Here is a 19,192-nt window from a genome sequence, read left to right as displayed (position 1 = left end):
TTTAAGAGTTTTCATTATTATTTCATACCTTCATAAATATAATTTCAACAGCTACCTAATATCTCAGCAAGTAGAAACACAACCGATCAGCCCATCATCTCCTATTGTGGGTCATTTGCGTGTGTGTTAGGATACAGACTTGCCAGCTGGAACAGACTCCAGAGAAATTGAAATTTTGTTTGCTTGTCTAACAGCCCAGAGCTGATACGGTGGCTCCGTGGCTCAGCGACTCAGGCTCTTTCCATCTCGTTGTTTTGCCATTTGCAGGAACCTGCCCACCCCTGCGGAGCACCTGGTCGCTCATGACTACGTCCACATTCTAGGCAGAGAGAAGGGAAAAGGTGAAGGGGGCTGCCATCGGAAGTCACATGCTTCCCGCCTGACATCCCCATTGGCCCCGTGCGTGGTCACATGGTTGCATCTGCGCAAAGGAGGCTGGGAAGTGTAGAACTCCATCTGGATAGCCATGCACCATGTACGTCAGGGAAGGATTCCGTTACAATGAGAGAGAAAGAAAAAAAAAAAGATATTGACTCAGGAAGACTAGCCACAAGGTTGTTTCTAATTATTCGTTATTTATAATGGTGAAGGTCTGTTTCCGATTCTGTGTCTCCCTCTCTCTCTGCCCCTCCCCCGTTCATGCTCTGTCTCTCTCTGTCCCAAAAATAAATAACGTTGAAAAAAAAAAATTTAAAAAAAAAAAAAAAGGGGCGCCTGGGTGGCGCAGTCGGTTAAGCGTCCGACTTCAGCCAGATCACGATCTCGCGGTCCGGGAGTTCGAGCCCCGTGTCAGGCTCTGGGCTGATGGCTCAGAGCCTGGAGCCTGTTTCCGATTCTGTGTCTCCCTCTCTCTCTGCCCCTCCCCCGTTCATGCTCTGTCTCTCTCTGTCCCAAAAATAAATAACGTTGAAAAAAAAAATTTAAAAAAATAATGGTGAAGGTCATCTCTGATGTCAATCTTTCTCTATGTTTAGGGTGTTCTGTTGTGGTTGTTAGTAGTTGTTTGTTTTGTTTTCTTTTGTTCAGTGATATTCCTGTAGGGTACTCCATAAAAGGTACAAATTCTAGACTTCCTATACTTACTGGTAAATTTATGGCTTTACCTTTTCAACAGAATTAGATATTATGGTTTTTGCAATTTGCCCTTTTTCAAGGGAAAATGAAAGAAGAACAGGGGAAAGAGGAGGCGAGACGAGGAGGTGGGGAAAGGAGGCATCTTATAGTTCTTACGATGTTCATTATGCTTCATACCAGGGGAGTGAACGCCTTCCCATGCTTGCTTCCTGGTTATTTACATATTTTTGTTTATAAAACGGTTTGTTTATGTCTGAGTTAGACCTGTTGGGGTCAAGGATCAGACGCACACAGGAATCTCAAAATATGAGGATTTATTGTCATGGTTCATATGGGAATAAGAACAACGGAAACCTCAGCCTCTCCCTGGTCTCTGGATGACACTGATGGAATTTGAGGTGGAGTTTGTGAGCAAACGCTAAGAAAGAATTCTAGAGACTCTTTTGGTTTTTGTTCGCTTGTTTTGTTTTTTGTTTTTTGTTTTTTGTTTTTTTTATTTTGGTGCAAAAAGCTGATTTTATTAAAGCACAGGGACAGGACCCATGGGCAGAAAAAGCAGCTGTGGGTGTGGGAAAGACTTATTGTATATTTTGAGTTTGTGGAGGGAGGGGAGTTACAGATAACATAGGTCTCCAAAGAATTTCTGGATGCTGAAAGCAAGGTGTCAAAGGACCCTGAAGATTCAGCTACTGTCAAGATAAGGTTGCTTTTAATTTTTAAGGAAGTGTAAATATTAAGGCATTAAGGCAGCCATAAACTTCTTGGGGAGTGTTACACGCTACAAGTCTCTGGCGTCTATTAGCGGGCTGCAGGCTGTGAGGGAATTTAATTTAAACCACATATTTCTTGCCTTTGTTTCCCTCATCATCACCACTGGTCTCCTGGTGACACCACCAGACCTCATAGAAGCTGGGCTGGAGGGATGTGCAGCGGCCCCAAGTGCTGATGGCTTTACTGCCTCTTTAGCGACAGAGTCTGTTCCTGCTTTTCCAGGTTGTTCTGCCAAAGAACCGCTTCAGCCTTGTGGGGAAGGGCCACCCTTCCCCGGAACTGGTGGGTGCAAGCCTGGTAACAGGCACTGTTACCAGGGAGACCCGAAGCGCTAGACAGGCTCAGCCCAATGTCTCTGGGTCCACGAAAGCACATCCACAAACATGCCTTTAAGTTTTGTTACATCGCAGGTCTCACGATTGAGAGGGACCGTTCGGATTGTTTGTAATCGTACTATTGCCTGGCTCAAAAGCTAAGTCGAAAAGAAAAGAGGACAGGGGCTTCTTCCAGTGGCAGAGTCTGGAAAAGATGGGCAGAAATGGCACCTGGCAAGGGGAAGGAAAGGAAGGAAGAGGAGGTCCTCAGCCTTGGACCTCAGGGGGCCGTAGGGGAAAACATACTTGGTGCCCGCCACATCTTTGCGTCCTTCAGTGACGCTTCTGTCCGAGTCTCCAATCTTTCTGGCAAGGAAATGGAAATGAGGCCTCTCTGTGTGCTGCCATGTTGGCTGCCCAGGATGTGGCCACAGCGGGATACAGGACCAAGACCTTGGACGTGGGGCTAGAGGTGAGTCCTGGTCCGCTCAGGAATGAAGATCGGGCAGATTGAGGACGTCACCCACATCCCCTCTGATAGTACTGCAGGCAGGGAGGTTGCCATTGTCCTCTGTCCGTGAACAGGACTCCTCAATTACTGTTTTCTGTTAATAAATTTACATTGCGTAAGATAAAAAAAATAAAATAAAATAAAAATAAAATAAGCAAAGGGAACAGGGCCTAAACTTGGACTCTCTGCCATATTTCGCAGTGTCTCTTGAGCTGCAAATGGAATAATATAGATGCATCCCATTCCCTTCTTTAGCCAGAATAATTTTAAATAATGTTAAACCAGGGCGCCTGGGTGGCTCAGTCGGTTGGGCATCCGACTTCAGCTCAGGTCATGATCCACGGTTCATGGGTTCAGGTTTGGGTTCGGGCCCCGCATCGGGCTCTGTGCTGACGGCTCAGAGCCTGGAGCCTGCTTCGGATTCTGTGCCTCCCTCTCTCTCTGCCCCTCCCCTACTCATGCTCTGTCTCTCTCTCTCTCTCTCTCTCAAAAATCAATAAACATTAAAAAAGAAGAAGAAGAAGGAAGAAAAGAAACAACAGAGTAGTGGGGAGCCTGGCTGGCTCAATCGGTTGAGCATCCCACTCTTGGTTTCAGCTCAGGTCATGATCCCAGGGGCATGAGATCAAGCCCCACATTGGGCTCTGCCACTGAGTGTGAAACCTGCTTGGGAGTCTCTCTCTCCCCAGCTTGTGCGCTCTCTCTGCCTCTAAAAAAAAAAAAATAATTAAAAAAAGAGAAAGAACAGAGTAGATTTGCACATATGTAGGGGGGTCTACAGTCTAGAAGGGTATTCACCAAGAAGGATTGAGAAGGGAGTGAATAGGGACTTTCACTTTTACTCTTTATACTTCAAAACCTTTCATTTTGACAAGTATGTGTTACTGTTGTTTTAAAAATTTTAAAGTGAAAATATAGGAAAATAGTTTATCAGAAATGATAACAGGTTCGTTTTGCATTTGGTTCTATACTGTTTTCTTTACCACTCTTAATGTGTGGACTTCTTGTCTCCCCAAGTAAATGATCAGCTCTTTGAGGGAAGACAGACTATGATGAGGTTTGGGGTGATGAATGTTCAGAGCTGACGGCCAAGAAAATTCTAGAAGACGTCTTTGGTGCAAAAAGGTGCTTTTATTAGAGCACGGGGACGGGACCCGTGGGCAGAAAGAGCTGCACTGGGCTTGTGAAGAGTGGTTATATACTATGGGGTTAGGGGAGGTAAAGTGAAGAGGAAGTTTCTTTTTAAAATCGATTTTTTACTGTTTATTTTTAAGAGAGAGAGAGGCAGAGCACAAGTGGAGGAGGGACAGAGAAGGAGACACCCGAGACACAATCTGAAAGGCTCTAGGCTCCAAGCTATCAACACAGAGCCCAATGTGGTGCTCAAACTCACGAACCACGAGATCATGGCCTGAGCCTAAATCAGAGGCTTAACCGACTGAGCCACCCAGGCGCCCCTAAGAGGAAGTTTCTTAACGTGGTTTTGCATTCGCTATTAAAGACTCACAGATTACTGGAGGCTTAGCTATTGTCAAGCTAAGGTTGTTTTTCCCTCTAGCAACGCATTAACATTGAGACAGTGGGGAGTTCCTGGACAGGAGGCTATTGATAAGGTTGCCTTTTTCTCGTAATTTACTAAGACATTTGTAAACTGGTAAAGACTCAGGTCCTGCAGGCCTGTGACCTCTGTCGGTTAAACCGTTTGTTTTCTTTCCTTTCCTTGGTTCTTGGGCAGCCAGGAGGGCCTGAGGAATATCACACAGATGCCAAGAGGGGGGAGAGGGTTGTGCTAGCTTGCGCTTAGCCCTCAGCTTGCCTTACGGTCCCTCATCAGACTGGATCTTAAATTTCTATTTCTGTCACCAGTGCCTAGCACAGTGGTAAACACAGCAGATGCTTAGTAAACATTCTTAATATATAATAATTCCCTAGGAACGTTTATTTGAAATCTCTATTCTCTGATTGCTCCACAAGTATCAGGATGAATGTATTTCTGGCACACGGCGTGAGCAAAGAAATACCTTGTCTCATGCCCTTCCCCTTACATGAAGACAGGGGCAGACCAGAAGGAACCAACCCTCCCGGAGAGGACCTGACCAAGAGGGACTTCCCATTGGTCCAGAGAAACTGCAATTTGTGAGATAATCATGGTGAGGGAGGCCCACCAGACAGGGAGAGGATACTGGAAGAGAACAGGCTGTGACGTTCAAGAGGACAGAAATGGACATCCCAGGGAGCCCTGAATGACAGCCACAGAAGTCTAGACTTCATATTCTAGGAGATAAGAAAGTTTGTTTTGTTCTGTTGGCAAAAGAGAGGTAGGATACAAGAGGCATAAGTAGGACCGGTCTGATCACCATGTGCAGGAAGGACAAGAGGGGTCTGGACGTCATTGCCATGGTTCAGGTAGAAAGAGATACACACCTGGCTAAAGGCAGTTAAGGGTGAGAAAAAAATGGATGCAAACACGAACGTGATTTATGGAGATTGAGGACTACCTAGACGAGGGATGAAGGAGCAAGTCAAGTTTTATTTCAGCCTCTTGAAAATGTTGTCCTAGCGTGCTTTCACGTGTAGGCAATGGAACCGAATTCAGGTGCGCAGGGGACATTGCTCAGAGGCTTTCGTCCAGGCTTTAATCAGCGTCTCCACACTGTCACTCTCATGCCAGTGTTAGCTGCAGAGCCCAAAATCCATTCCAAGCAGTGGAAACAGGAGTGCATTTGGTTAGCAATGTGACTTATTCCAGCAGATTAGAAAATACAAACGACCTCATTCACCTCATTAAGAGGGGCGTTTCCAATAACAATTGACTTTTTAGGGGCGCCTAGGTGGCTCAGTCAGTTAAGTGTTTGACATTGGCTCAGGTCATGATCTCGTGGCTGGTGGGTTCGAGCCCCGCATCAGGCTCTGTGCTGATGGCTCGGAGCCTGAGCCTGCTTCAGATTCTGTGTCTCCCTCTCTGTCTCTGCCCCTCCCTCGCTTGCACTCTGTCTGTCTCTCTCTCTCTCAAAAATAAACATTTAAAAAAATTACTTTTTCTGTTTAACAATTATTTATCAAGTTGGCAACATATTTATGTTGCTTTAATTAAATACACATTTATTCATGATAACAACGATACTCTAACCAGAAGAAACTTCTCAGTACTTAGAGACTCATGATCATAGGATATAAAAATTTTTAAATATTTTTATTTATATCTTTGTTGCTGAGAAGTATGATAGGGACAATCCATAAAAGAAGACTCCCCAAATAACATATATTCTCTTAGGATAAAATTAGATGAGGGAATTTCTTCATGATTGAAAAAACTAAGGAAAAAAATTAGATGAGGGAGGTGATGGAAAGACAAGTTTATGAAGAAAAAGGAACAGTTAAAAGAGAACTTTATGTATTTAAAAATTTTTTTTAATATTTATTTATTTTTGAGAGACAGAGTGAGAATGGGGGAGGGGCAGAGAGAGGGGAAAACACAGAATCTGAAGCAGGCTCCAGGCACCGAGCTTTCAGCACAGAGCCCGATGCGGAACTCGAACTCATGAACCTCAAGATCATGACCTGAGCCGAAGTCAGATGCTTCACGAACTGACCCACCCAGGTGCCCCAAACTTTATGTATTTTTTAAATCGTGGCTATCAAATTGCTGATATTTACGTATCACTGAATACGTAGCCAAGAGTTTTAAAAAGTAGGTATAACTACGCTAGACAGGCACTTGAATTTCTTGCAGCCACTTAAACTTGTGAGGAAATATTTTAGGTGGAAAATCAGAATTTCTGAGGGATAACTTTGAAGACAGCACCTGACCAAACTTCAGAATCATCCTGAGCTTAGGGCCCCCTCTCGTGGTGAGATTCAGATTTGTGTTGGCTCGCAGCTCAAGAGAAGTATCTAGCAAGAGCTGAAAGTGCCAGGTTCTACAAGCCAAACCCTTCCCGGGGCGTTTTCTGGAATCATCGCTACAAAACTTGAGCCGGGTAGGGTTAGTACACCTGTTCATGTTGGGCCATTGTGTCCTATCTCCACCTTGGCTCCCCTCCCCACCAAAGCAGGAAGAGATTTCATTCCCCTACCCAAGCCCAGAATAAATCGGGAGAGAAAAAGCAGGGCAGAATGGTATCCCGCACGTCTCACCAAGCAGGATCCTTGATGATGGTCCGTCAATGTGCTACGTGTTTATTGAGTACCTGCTATGTGTAACTCCATGATCTACTGGGAGGCGGCCATCCACTAGTAGAATCCGCCCTCTACTTCTCTCCTTCGTTTAGTTTTATGTATTAATTTTTTAAAGGTTTATTTATTTTGGGAGAGAGAGAGACAGCACAAGTGGGGGAGGGGCAGAGAGAGAGGGGTCAGAGGATCCAAGCAGGCTCTGTGCTAACAGCCAAGAGCCCAATGTGGGACTCAAACTCACGACCTTTGAGATCATGACCTGAGCCAAAGTTGGATGCTTAACCCATGGAGCCACCCAGGTGCCCCTACTTCTCTCTTTTAAAAAATTTAAAGAAGGGGGCACCTGGGCGGCTCCGTGGGTCAAGCATCCAACTTCAGCTCAGGTCATGATCTCGAGGCTCGGGAGTTCAAGCCCCGTGTCAGACTCTGTGCTGACATCTCAGAGCCCGGAGCCTGCTTCAAATTCTGTGTCTCCCTCTCTATCTGCCCCGCCCCTGCTCATGCTCTGTCTGTCTGTCTGTCTCTCTCTCTCAAAATAAACATTAAAAATTTTTCACTTAAAATGTACTCCATTGAATTATTGTTATTAAGCACCAACAATAACAACCAACCACAGGATTTTCCCAAAAAGTATTCAGAGGACCCACAAACGTTTAAAAAGATGTTCAACCCACCCAGTAACTAAAGAAACACAAATTAACCATGTTAAGAAACGATTGGCTTGCTGTTAGACTGGCATTTGTTTGATAATATCTAAGCTGAGAAGAGTGGGGACATCTGAGAAATACACACCTCTTCATACTCTGTTCATGAAACTGTAAGTCCGAACAACAATTTGAGAGAAAATGAAGAATATTAAGGTTTTTTTTCTCTAAGTTTCTTCTTCTTCACCCATTAATTCCCCCTTTTAAGAACTATCGCTAGGGGGCGCTTGGGTGGCTCAGGTGGTTAAGTGTTCGATTTGGCTCAGGTCATGATCTCACCGCCGGTGAGTTCGAGCCCCGCATCCGGCTCTGTGCTGACAGCTCGGAGCCTGGAGCCTCCTTCGGATTCTGTGTCTCCCTTTCTCTCTGCACCTCCCCAGCTCGTGTTCTGTCTCCGTCTCTTTCTCTCAAAAATAAATAAAAATGTTAAACAAAATTGAAAAAAAAAAAAAAAAAAAGAACTATCACTAAGACCCGGGCCCCAGCCCGCTACTGAAATTGTCAGGAATTTTGGAAGATTTTGATTACATGTCCCTAGCCGCTCCCATTTTTATGTTTTATTTTGTTTAAGATTTTATTTTTAAGTAATCTCTACCCCGAAAGCGGGGCTCGAACTCAATCCTGAGATCAAGAGTTACATGCTCCGTTGACTGAGACAAATAAGTGCCCCCCGAAACAATAGACTCTCGGGGTTCTGTTCCTGACACACTTACTGTGCCAAGAATGGGGAGAAGGACAGATGCCTGACTCAGCCACTGGGGCCTGTGGGGTTTTTAGCTCCACTTGTCTCTCCATCTCTGCCCTCCTAACACACCATGAAGGATAGAAAGAACACTGAAATTGAAGATGATACCGTGTGGCCTTGCCCTCAGGGTCTCAAGGATATGCCCTATTACGGGCCTCATTTCCCCACCCTGTACCCAGGGGTTAGACTGGACGACCTCTCTGAGTTCCCTCAACTTTAATCCTAGCCCTGTCCTCAAGAAGCTTATAATCTAATAAAGGAGGCAAGAGGACTCTCTTACTTCATGCAACTGACATTTATTGAATGCTGCTACAAGTTCAAGTTCACATATATAAATAAAATGACCCCTTCCCTCTAGGAGTTTACAATCCAAAGTAGGAAGTGACCGTTGCTGTGAAGGAGATCGAGAATTCTCTGCACATCCCAGGAAAAGGAGACACATTTGTGTGAAGCTAGAAAGAAATTTTAGTTAAATAAAAATAGACAGTGGCGTGGGCTAGGTACCCAATGAACATACAGATAAAAAAGTGCCTTTGACATAATAAGAAATATATATTTGGTCTCTGCCCCACTTCCTGGTAGGCACCTTCCAAAACCTTGGAATCTCTGAAGTGACAAGTGCCTTTTTGTATGTGAAGGAGATGGCTGGGGCTGGGGGGTTCCAGGATGAACCTCGGGATGGAGTCTGGTTGCCAAGGGAACCAACCTCCTGATTAGAGGGTTGGCCCTTCAGCCACACGTAACACACACACACACACACACACACACACCCTCCAGGAGGGAGGGGAGAGGGGCTGGAAGTTGAGTTAATCACTAATGGCCAATGCTTTCATCAACGGAGCCTATGACATGAGGCGTCCATTAACAACAACAACAACAACCCAATTGAAGGGGTTCATAGAGCCTCTGAGTTACTGAGCGTGTGGAGGTGCTGGGGAGTTAGTTTCTTTAGTTGTCTGGAGAGGGTGTGGAAGCCCAGTTCCCCTTCCCTGTAGCCCCACCCATCTCTTCAATCTGGCTGTTCTGAGATCACCCCTTTTTAATAAACTGGTAATCTAGTAAGTACACTCTTTTCCTGACTTCTCTCACTCATCCTACCAAGTTATCCAACCTGAGGAAAGGGTGGTAGGAACCTCTGATTTAAAGCCAGTCAGTCTCAAACAGGTGACAACCTGGAGTGGGGCTGGTGCGTGCAGTAGGGTGGGCGCAGTCCTGTGGGACGGAGCCCTTCACCCGTGGGAGGTGATGCTCCATCCAGGGAGATAGGGTCCGCGTTGGACTGAACTGTAGGACACCCGCTTGGTGTGGCAGAGAACTGGAGAATTGCTTGGTGTGGACAACCCACACCTCTGGTTTCAGAAGTGTTGCGTGTAGAGTATAGAAAACCCAGCATATCCCCCTTTAGCGCCACAGCAATTTACCGAGGGGCCAAGTTATCAGTTTAGTTAAAGTATTCAAAGGAAGCTGAGATCTGACATGGGTCTTGATGAGCAACGCTTATAAAAACAGCTTGGAAGTTTTTCCCATGGGCAAGGGCAGATCCAGTCTGGGGGGCCCTGAAACTAATGTAACTTGGGAAGGCCCTTTATGAAAAAAAAAAAGATAATTATTACAAATACGATATTAGGAATGAAAGTACTTAGAATGAAAAAAAATAATGTTACAAATTTTTAATTTTTTTTTTTTTTACATTTTATTTATTTTTGAGAGAGAGAGAGAGACAGAGCACAAGTAGGGGAGAGGCAGGGAGAGAGGGAGACACAGAATCCGAAGCAGGCTCCAGGCTCCGAGAGGTCAGCACAGAGCCCGACGCGGGGCTCGAACCCACAAACCGTGAGATCATGACCTGAGCCGAAGTCGGACGCTCAACCGACGGAGCCACGCACCGTCGGTTACAAACGGTAACATTACAAATTTTTAGAAGTTGAAAGATACCACAAGACATCATAAAATCCAGAAAACGAAAACCTCTTCATTAACCATCTACACCTCTCTAAGATTTTTTTCTTAACAGTTTTTGGCTAGAAGTCCTTTGGCTAACTCTTCAAATGAAGACACTCTTACCAGAGAAATTGGATTGCATTTCAGCTCCTGACACCCCTTCGCGGTCCGCTTTCTGATAATTAGAGGGGGGGGGGGGGCGGGGTCCTGGAAATATTTTGTTCGGCAACTGTTGGGTGTTAACCTTTGTCAGGAGAGGGCGCTAGAGGGCCGCTGGAGGAGAAGGGCTCCTCTCCTGGTTCCCGTAGCACGTGAGGCTCCGCCCGCGACTAGCAGCTTCCGAAGTGTCTGGGTGTCTGCGTTCCAACAGCCTGTGTGGTGTGTGCAGCACCCAGCTCTAAAATTTCCCCGCCGCCGGGAGCTTCCCTTGGCGTCCCCGGGGGGGCCAGCTTCGCCTGGTGGCGGGGGTCGGGGTTTGTAGCCCGTGATCAGCGTCCCCTGGCGTCCTCTCCGGTGGCTTTGGGGCGAGTTCTGAGATAGGACGCCTCCCTGTGGAGGGTCCTCTGGCACCCGGGGCAGCGGATCTCCAGCAAGTGCGGCCAACCTGGCGCCTCAGTGACTTCTCTGCCGGGCAGCGAGCCACGCTGTCTCCAACCAAGGCCTGGATCTCAGCCCTGCAGAGGGACGTCTTGGTGGGTGCTTCGTCTCACCCTGGGTGATGGACACTCGCTGGGTGTCCCCAGCCTGCGTTCTTCAAGAACCCTCTTTACTTCTTCTTCTTTTTTTTAAATATGTAGTTATTTCTGAGAGAGAGAGAGAGAGAGAGAGATCGATCCAAAGCAGGCTCCAGGCTCCAAGCTGTCGGCACAGAGCCCAATATGGGACTGGAACTCAGGAACCAGGCGATCATGACCCGAGCTGCAGTCAGACGCTTAACTGACTGAGCCCCCCAGGCGCCCCAAGAACCCTCTTGACTTCTTCCTAGCCAATCCCTTATTACTCCAACCCCATGTTAAAATTAATTCTTTATGTTAAACTTCCCTTGTGCAAGTTGCTGTGCGGTTTCTGTCTCCTGATTGGACCCTTAGCAATACAACTTTGCAGTGCGTTGCTGATAGTAATTATTATAAATTTTAAGGATTTTTTTTTTTCCACATTCGAGGAAATCTCTATCAAGTTTCAAATATGAGTTTTAAGGTTTCAGTGCATTTCAAGTTATTTTTTGCTCAGGGACTAATCTGTTTTGTTGTTGTTGTTATTTTTTAATGCTTATTTATTTAATTTGAGAGAGAGAGAGAGAGAGAAAGAGAGAGAGAATACGGCCACAAGTAGGGAGAGGAGTAGAGAGACAGAGAGAAAGAATCCCAAGCAGGTTCCTTGCTGTCAGCCAGGAGGTGCTCAGGGATTAATCTTAGAATTAAAATTTTGAATTGGGGCACCTGGGGGGTTCAGTCGGTCGGGTGTCCGACTCTTGGTCTTGGCTTAGGTCATGATCTCATGGTTTGTGAGTTTGAGCCCCACTTCGGGGCTCTGTCAGTGCAGAGCCTATGTGGAATTGTGTCTCTCCCTCCCTCTGCCCCTCCCCTCCTCTCTCTCTCTCTCTCTCAAAAATAATAAACAAACAAACAAACAAACAAATTAGGGGCCCCTGGGTGGCTCAGTCGGTTGAGCGTCCGACCTCGGCTCAGGTCATGATCTCACGGTTTGTGGGTTCGAGCCCCGCGTCGGGCTCTGTGCTGACTGCTTGGGAGCCTGGAGCCTGCTTCGGATTCTGTGTCTCCCTCTCTCTCTGTTCCTCCCCTGCTCATTCCCTCTCAGAAATAAATAAACGTTAAAAACAAAATAAAATAAAAAATAAACTAAAAAAAAACCCTTTGAATTAATGACAGTTATTAATCAGGGCGTCATGGACAGCCTCCTTGAAGTGGTGCTGTTTGAGTTTTATCTTTGTCAATGTCAGCATTTCTTGTCAAATTAGCAAAGAAGTTACATCCTTTTTCCAGTGTGTGTGTTCATGTGATTCGTTCACTGGATTATCAAACAATCCCCAAACCTATTCATAGCTTCTATTCAAAATGTATCCCTTCGCCTGGGTCCATTATTGCTTTGTATGTGATCTGAAAGTGTTTTGTTACAATCTGCTTCTCGATTGATCTGAAAGTGTTTTGTTACAATCTGCTTCTCGATGTCAGAATAATTTGCATAGGCTTTATCTCATTTTTATCGCTTTTGTTTCAGGTTCCACCAATTTCAAGTTGAATTTAAACATGACAGAAGAAGGTATCCTTTATATGCATCCAAACTCCGGAGTCTGTAATTGCTCGCTGACTTTATTAAAATGTTCCACAACAGTTTTTGAAATTGCAGTTAAAATTTTATCGCAGATGCCATTCCCATCAAAAAAAGGGGAGAAACGTATACCGCATTTAATTGTAGATTCTGCTGGAGGAGCCCAGAGAGGGCACACTCCGACATCGTTTCCGGGGACACGTCAGAACTGACTTTTCTCTGGGTCCCGGGACCAAGCAGACGTCTCTTGGATTCAGTAAGCCCTCAGCATCTAAAGTTCTTCATCTACCTTAATATGTTTTTTATTCATACATCTAGGGAACCCCTTTTATGGGGCAAAAATCCCCCCGACTCTCGAAGCAGAAAATGCCAGACACTCGTCATCCCGGCTTCCCTGGCAGCCACAGGGCACACACACAGAGATCTAATGCCAGTTCACTGTACCCTCCCGGGCCTCGGTGGGGAAGCTAGTGACTGAGGGTCGGAAGGGCCGCATGGACCCTTCCAGCCCCAAGTACAGCCACATCCGCTTTCCAGAGCCGGCTTCAGGAGCAGAGCCGCCTGCGGGGAACAGGTAACGCCGTGTGACTTCCGAGGCAAGATCATTCAAATGCCGGGGACTTGTCCTGCGCTCTCCTGGGAGCTAGCCCGAGCCAGCTTGCGCAGAGCGACCAGATGAAGAGACCATGTGTAGGAGTTCTGGCTGACAGCCAGTCTCAGCTGTTAGACCTTATGTGAGCAAGGAAGCTTCCAGATGATTCCAGATGACTGGGCTGCCAAGTCGTCCAGCCTTCCAGTCGTCCTGGCTGAGGAGCAGAGACTACTTGCCTCTCTCTGCCTTGTCTGAGTTCCTGACTCCCAGGACCCAGGACACGTACCAAAGTGATCACTTTCTGTCACTAAGTTTGATGGGGTTGGTTTTGCAACAACCAGAACAGAAGGGAACTTGCAGAGGCCAGGGGCAGATAAGGTAACAACTGCCCCCAAAGTAGGCACAACAGAACCTCGACCCTCCTGGGCCTGAAGGAGGAAAATCCATCCATCTATCTGCCTATCTGTCTATTTATCTATCTAGTAGGCTCCATGCCCAACGTGGGGCTTGAACTCATCACCCTGAGATTAAGAGCCCCATGCTCTACCAACCGAGCCAGCCAGGCACCCCGGGAAGAAAATCTTATTAGTGGAGCCCAGTGGGGTGGGGGAGGGGCCTCCCTGTAGAAACAGTTGTCCTGAGGCACCCAGATGAGTCCCCCTCTGAGCTCCCGCTGGGGGTACAGCCTTCGGGGCCAGCCCCTGAGACACAGAGCAGGACCAGAAAGCATGGGGGATGAATCTGGGGGCGGGGTGGGGACCCGAGGGGGGACACCTGCCGGGTGTGGAGTTGAGAAGTGTGACCCATGTGAAATCCCCCACGGAGGACTGAGATGCCGGACGGCAGGTGCCCCCCCCCCCCAGCAGGGCTGTACCAGTGCATGAGGACCTGCATTTATGGACACTCCGTGGAAAAGACCCGTGGGGCGCAGAGCTCAGCGACAACCCCTTTGTGCCCCTCTTTGCTCTCAGAGCCCGGGCACAGCCCTCGCCGGGGGAACTGTCAAGCCGCAGCCTCCAGACAGGAGGCTGGAGGGCTTTCTGGCTGCTCTGATGGCGGCTGAGCCCACACATCTTGGAAGGAGGTGCACGGAATACTAAAAAATTTAAGTGCTGCAATCAGGGCCTAAAGTAACGGAGCTGGAATTATTGAGGGAAATTTACAAGTTAAATCACCTAAAAGGCTGCACATGCAAATGACGCTAAATTAGCAAGAACTTGGGGGGCACGAGAATGACTCATCCATTCTCAAAAGGAAAGTGGTCAGGGAGCACATCACAAACCGGGAAGGACGGGGACTGAGACCATCATTCCCCAGGCGGCGTCCGCGCGCTACAGGGTGCTTCGCACCCGGCGCCCCAAACGCCAGAAGCTCCCCAGTTCTCGTGGCGCCCAAAAATATCCTGTGCGCGTGAGCGTGCCCCTGGGACCTGCGACTGGGAAGCATGAAGAACCCGTTTCGCAGGTGGGAGCCTGAGTGGTGGCAGCTCTCGCCGCGGCTACGTGACAGAACTGGATGGACCCGCGAGCTTCCCAGGCCCTGGGCCAGACGCCCTCTTCGGCTACCTGCAGCTCCACGGGCCGGCGGTTTGTGTCGGGGCCTCAGCCGAGCCGGTCCCTCGGTGCCTCTCCTGATGCCCTCGTGCGGGAGGGCCCGATGGTGTCCGGAGGCCGGCCGAGGGCTTCAGTCCCACGAGCAAGGGGTCCGAGACCCCGGTCTTGCTGACATCACCGCCACCCTCTGATGGCCAGGCTGGGAAACAGCCATGGCAGGCGGCAGACAGACAGACAGACTGGCCTGGCAGGCAGGAGGCAGAAACCAGCGGACTTTAGGCAACGCATTAGTTTCCTGGGGCCACCTTTTTTTTTTTTTTTTTTAATGCTCCTTCATTTTTTTTTTTTTCCAACGTTTATTTATTTTTGGGACAGAGAGAGACAGAGCATGAACGGGGGAGGGGCAGAGAGAGAGGGAGACACAGAATCGGAAACAGGCTCCAGGCTCCGAGCCATCAGCCCAGAGCCCGACGCGGGGCTCGAACTCACGCACCGCGAGATCGTGACCTGGCTGAAGTCGGACGCTTAACCGACTGCGCCACCCAGGCGCCCCAATGCTCCTTCATTTTTGAGACAGAGACAGAGCATGAGTGCGGGAGGGGCAGAGAGAGAGGGAGACACAGAATCCGAAGCAGGCTCCGGGCTCCCAAGCAGTCAGCACAGAGCCCGATGCGGGGCTCGAACCCAAGAACCGTGAGCTCACGACCTGAGCTGAAGTTGGATGCTTAACCAACTGAGCCACCCAGGCGCCCCACCTAAACGTGGACCACGAACCTAGGTGGCCTAAACAGCAGAGATCTATCGTCTCCTGCTTCTGGAGGCCAGAAGTCTGAGCTCCAGGCATCAGCACAGCCGTGCTCCCTCGAAAGCTGCTAGGGGAGGATGTGTTCCAGGGCTGTGTCCCGGCATCTGGTCGTCCCTGGGCTCGGGGCCCCAAATTCATGTCTTCAATGTGGTGTTCTCCCTGTGTGTCTGTCTTTCCCCCTTTCTATTACGGCATCCGCCATTGGATTGGAGCTCACCCTAATGACCTCATCCCAACTTAATCATCTGCAGAAACCTTTTTCCAAATAAGGTCACACTCACAAGTCCCGGGGGTGAGGACTTCGCGGTCTTTGGGGAACACCATTCAACCTATGACAGACGTCAACTCACAAGCGTATTGGGCAAGTTCTCTGTAAAAGGCACCGTGCCGGCCACTGAAGGGACATGGCCCCAGCCCTTAAGGAGCTGCCCACCCCCCTGCCCGGAGGGTAAGCACCGCCACATCTCGCTTACCAGCAACCTCGATGCAAAACCGAGTGCCTGAGTCATTTCTCAACTGAATTCATATTTTATTTGGCTCCAGTTCCCTCTGGGGTCCGGCTGCCTGCCAATGCTGCTCTGGGGCTCTCGGGCAGGGAGGCACCCCGAGGACCTTGACCCGGGGAATACGACAGTGAATGTGCAGAGCAGTAAGGATATTGAAACACATGCAGAGGGGCGCCTGGGTGGCGCAGTCGGTTAAGCGTCCGACTTCAGCCAGGTCACGATCTCGCGGTCCGTGAGTTCGAGCCCCGCGTCGGGCTCTGGGCTGATGGCTCGGAGCCTGGAGCCTGTTTCCGATTCTGTGTCTCCCTCTCTCTCTGCCCCTCGCCCGTTCATGCTCTGTCTCTCTCTGTCCCAAAAATAAATAAAAAAACGTTGGAAAAAAAAATTAAAAAAAAAAAAAAAAGAAACACATGCAGAACGGACATCATTGTCCTTGGCGCTTATGTGAACTTAAATGCAGATCCTAAATCCAACAGCAAACCCCGCCCTGGCCCCTCCTCCACCCCCCCACCCCCCCCCCCTCGCAGGACACCCTGTGATCTGAACAGCTGAGTGTAGCCTTCAGATGAAAAGCTGCCTCTCCTGATGTGAGCACAGGCGGGGGTGGGAAGGAGCCCTGGATGGGGGGGGGGGGGCAGGCAGAGATCTGGGTTCTAAACCCAGTTCTGTCACCAACAAGCAGCATGACCTTGGGCATATCCTGAACCCTGTGTGGCCTCTGCTCAGTGGCTAGGAGGCTCTAAGATCCCTCCCAGTGCCAAGATTCCAACTCCAGGGAGAGGGCAGGAGGGTCGTGGAGAATCCTCCCGAGGAGACTTACAAGACGCAGGACCCACTCGCCTTCAGTTCCCAAGGGGAAATTTTACCTGCTTATCGGGCCTCAGCTGCCCAGGGCCTCTGGGCGTGATTGGGCTCAGGTTGAACACAGCGAGGGCATTGTTTTCTCTGTGGGAAGTTTCAGATAAGGAGCGGGGCTCCACTAAGCCAGATCAGGACTCGGGTCCCACCTCACCTTATCTTGAGGCTCCAGCCAGCCCGGTCTCCACCCCCCCATCCCCCCCAGAGGTTCATTACAAGCTCAATATTTCCCTCCCGTGGAACATCTAGCCCTCCTCTCTGCCCCCCCATCCCTTGCAAACCAACTCAAGTTCCACTTCTTCCATGAAGCCTTCCGGGATACAACTCTATGTGGCAAATCAGTATCGGTTCTTCATTTCAGTCATAGAACATGTCGCCTGGATCGTATATTGAGGTCCAAATAACTTCTATGTCGCATTTAAATGCAGCTTCAAATATGCAAACCAAGAGATGTCACCAGCACATTGCCTTGCATTGAGTCTCTTGTCATGCGTCACACTGAGTGGTCCCTAGGACTTTTCAATCTGTAGACTTACAGTTCTGGAAAAATTTTGTGTATTTTTACAAATTAGGAAGGAAGTTAACGTTCCTATTACGTTCTTTGTTCCTTCCAAAACTTCAGTTTGAACATCCTGGATTTGTTTTCTCTCTCTCTCTTTTTTTTCTCTCTGAAATTCCCAGAACTGGAGGTCATGAAATACATATTGAAAGGATACTTCAAATCCCTGTACATTGTCAAAGTAGATCCACTCCAAAGCACATCATCATGAATTTTCAGGATACTGACGATAAAGAGAAGACTCTAAAAACTTTCAGAAAGGGGCATCATTTAATAAGACGGATCACGGGTCAGAATGGCCTCAGACTTCTCATTAATAACACTAGATGGTAGCAGTGCCTTCAAAACTCTGAGGGACAGCGGTTCCCAAGCAACAGTTATATACCCAGTGAAGCCGCTAAAACATTAGGGCAAAATGGGCGTGTTTAGATACGCACCGTCTCAAGCGTTCACCCCTTAAGCATCCTTGCTCAGGAAGCTGCTGGAAGGGAGACTCGATCAAAACAGGAGAACGAAGCAAGAAATGAGAAGGAAAGGGAGCCAAGAAATGGGCTTCCGCCCAAGAGAGAGTCCGTGGAGGGCACCTCCAGGATGCCCCCGCCCCGGTGGTGGTGGTGGGGGGGGGGGTTGGGCAGCAGATATCAGTCCCCTTACATGGGAGAGGCCAGAAGGCCCTGGGGAAGAGTTTTTCCCAGACGCCGAAATTCATAGGATATCTAACATATCTGAATCTACACAACTTGCAAACCGGGAAGAACTGGGGGATAAAACAGTAACGAGTACATAGAGAGCTTGGCAAAAGCAAATGCAAGGCAATCGCGAAATCCAGAGAAAACGAAAAGTTACAGCAGAAGGAAAAATTAATCATGGCTCATCCGTGAATAGTAGTTAACTGTTACCCGAAACTCCGAAAATTACTCTAACCCAGAAGAAGTCACAACTGGGAGGATGAAGGGCCAGAAAGTCTAGGGTGCCAAGGGTGAAGAGACCGGAAGTGGAGGGGTGAAGGGTGAAGGAGACAGGAAGTCTAAGGGGGTGGAAAGTGATGAGATGATGGGTGCGTGTGTGTGTGTGTGTGTGTGTGTGTGTGTGTGTATGTGTGTAGGAGACCAGAAGTGGAGGGGTGAAGGGTGAGGAGTGAAGGAGACCGGAAGCGTAAGGGGGTGGAAGGTGAGAGGTGAAGGAGACCGGAAGTAAAGGGGGTGAAAGGTGTACGAAGACAGGAAGTGTCAGGGGGTGAAGAGTGAAAAATGTAGAAGAGCCAAATTGTCACGGGCTATCCTCAGTTGCAAACACCCAGAGTGGAAAAAGCTAGAAATATAAGCCTGTTCTTTGGTGATAGGGAGGTAAGTAACAAAAGAATCACCTAGAAGAGTTGAGCGCTCCCACTGTGGAGAGCAGGAAGTAGGGAGGGGGGAAATGCTCTTGTAAGTATTTGCCTTTAAACTGTGACGTTTCGGTACAAACCACAGAGAGGGAGACCCCGAGGAGTCGACTGGATGTGCCGTGTGCGGCGGCCGGGCCTACTCGCCACCCTCGGGAGGGCCCCCAGCGAGCTTGGGAGGACGGAACCCCCGCAATCACCGGTCAGTCTCGTCATTCACACCCCACGACTGCTGTGGCTCGGGGAGTGGGGAGTGAGGGGCAGAGGTGGGCCCTGGGAGGCCAAGGTTGGGCTGGGGTGCCGAGGGGCCTTCCGGGGGTCAGGGCAGCACCGGGTGGGCCCGCGCGTTCCGTGCTGTGGGGTCCGGCTCGGGTTTGGAGAGCCCCCAGCGCCCGGTGCCCCCGGGGCCC

The sequence above is a fragment of the Lynx canadensis genome, chromosome A2 (assembly GCF_007474595.2).
Source record: "Lynx canadensis isolate LIC74 chromosome A2, mLynCan4.pri.v2, whole genome shotgun sequence".
Classification (NCBI taxonomy): Eukaryota; Metazoa; Chordata; class Mammalia; order Carnivora; family Felidae; genus Lynx; species Lynx canadensis.
This window is presented reverse-complemented; position numbering follows the sequence as displayed.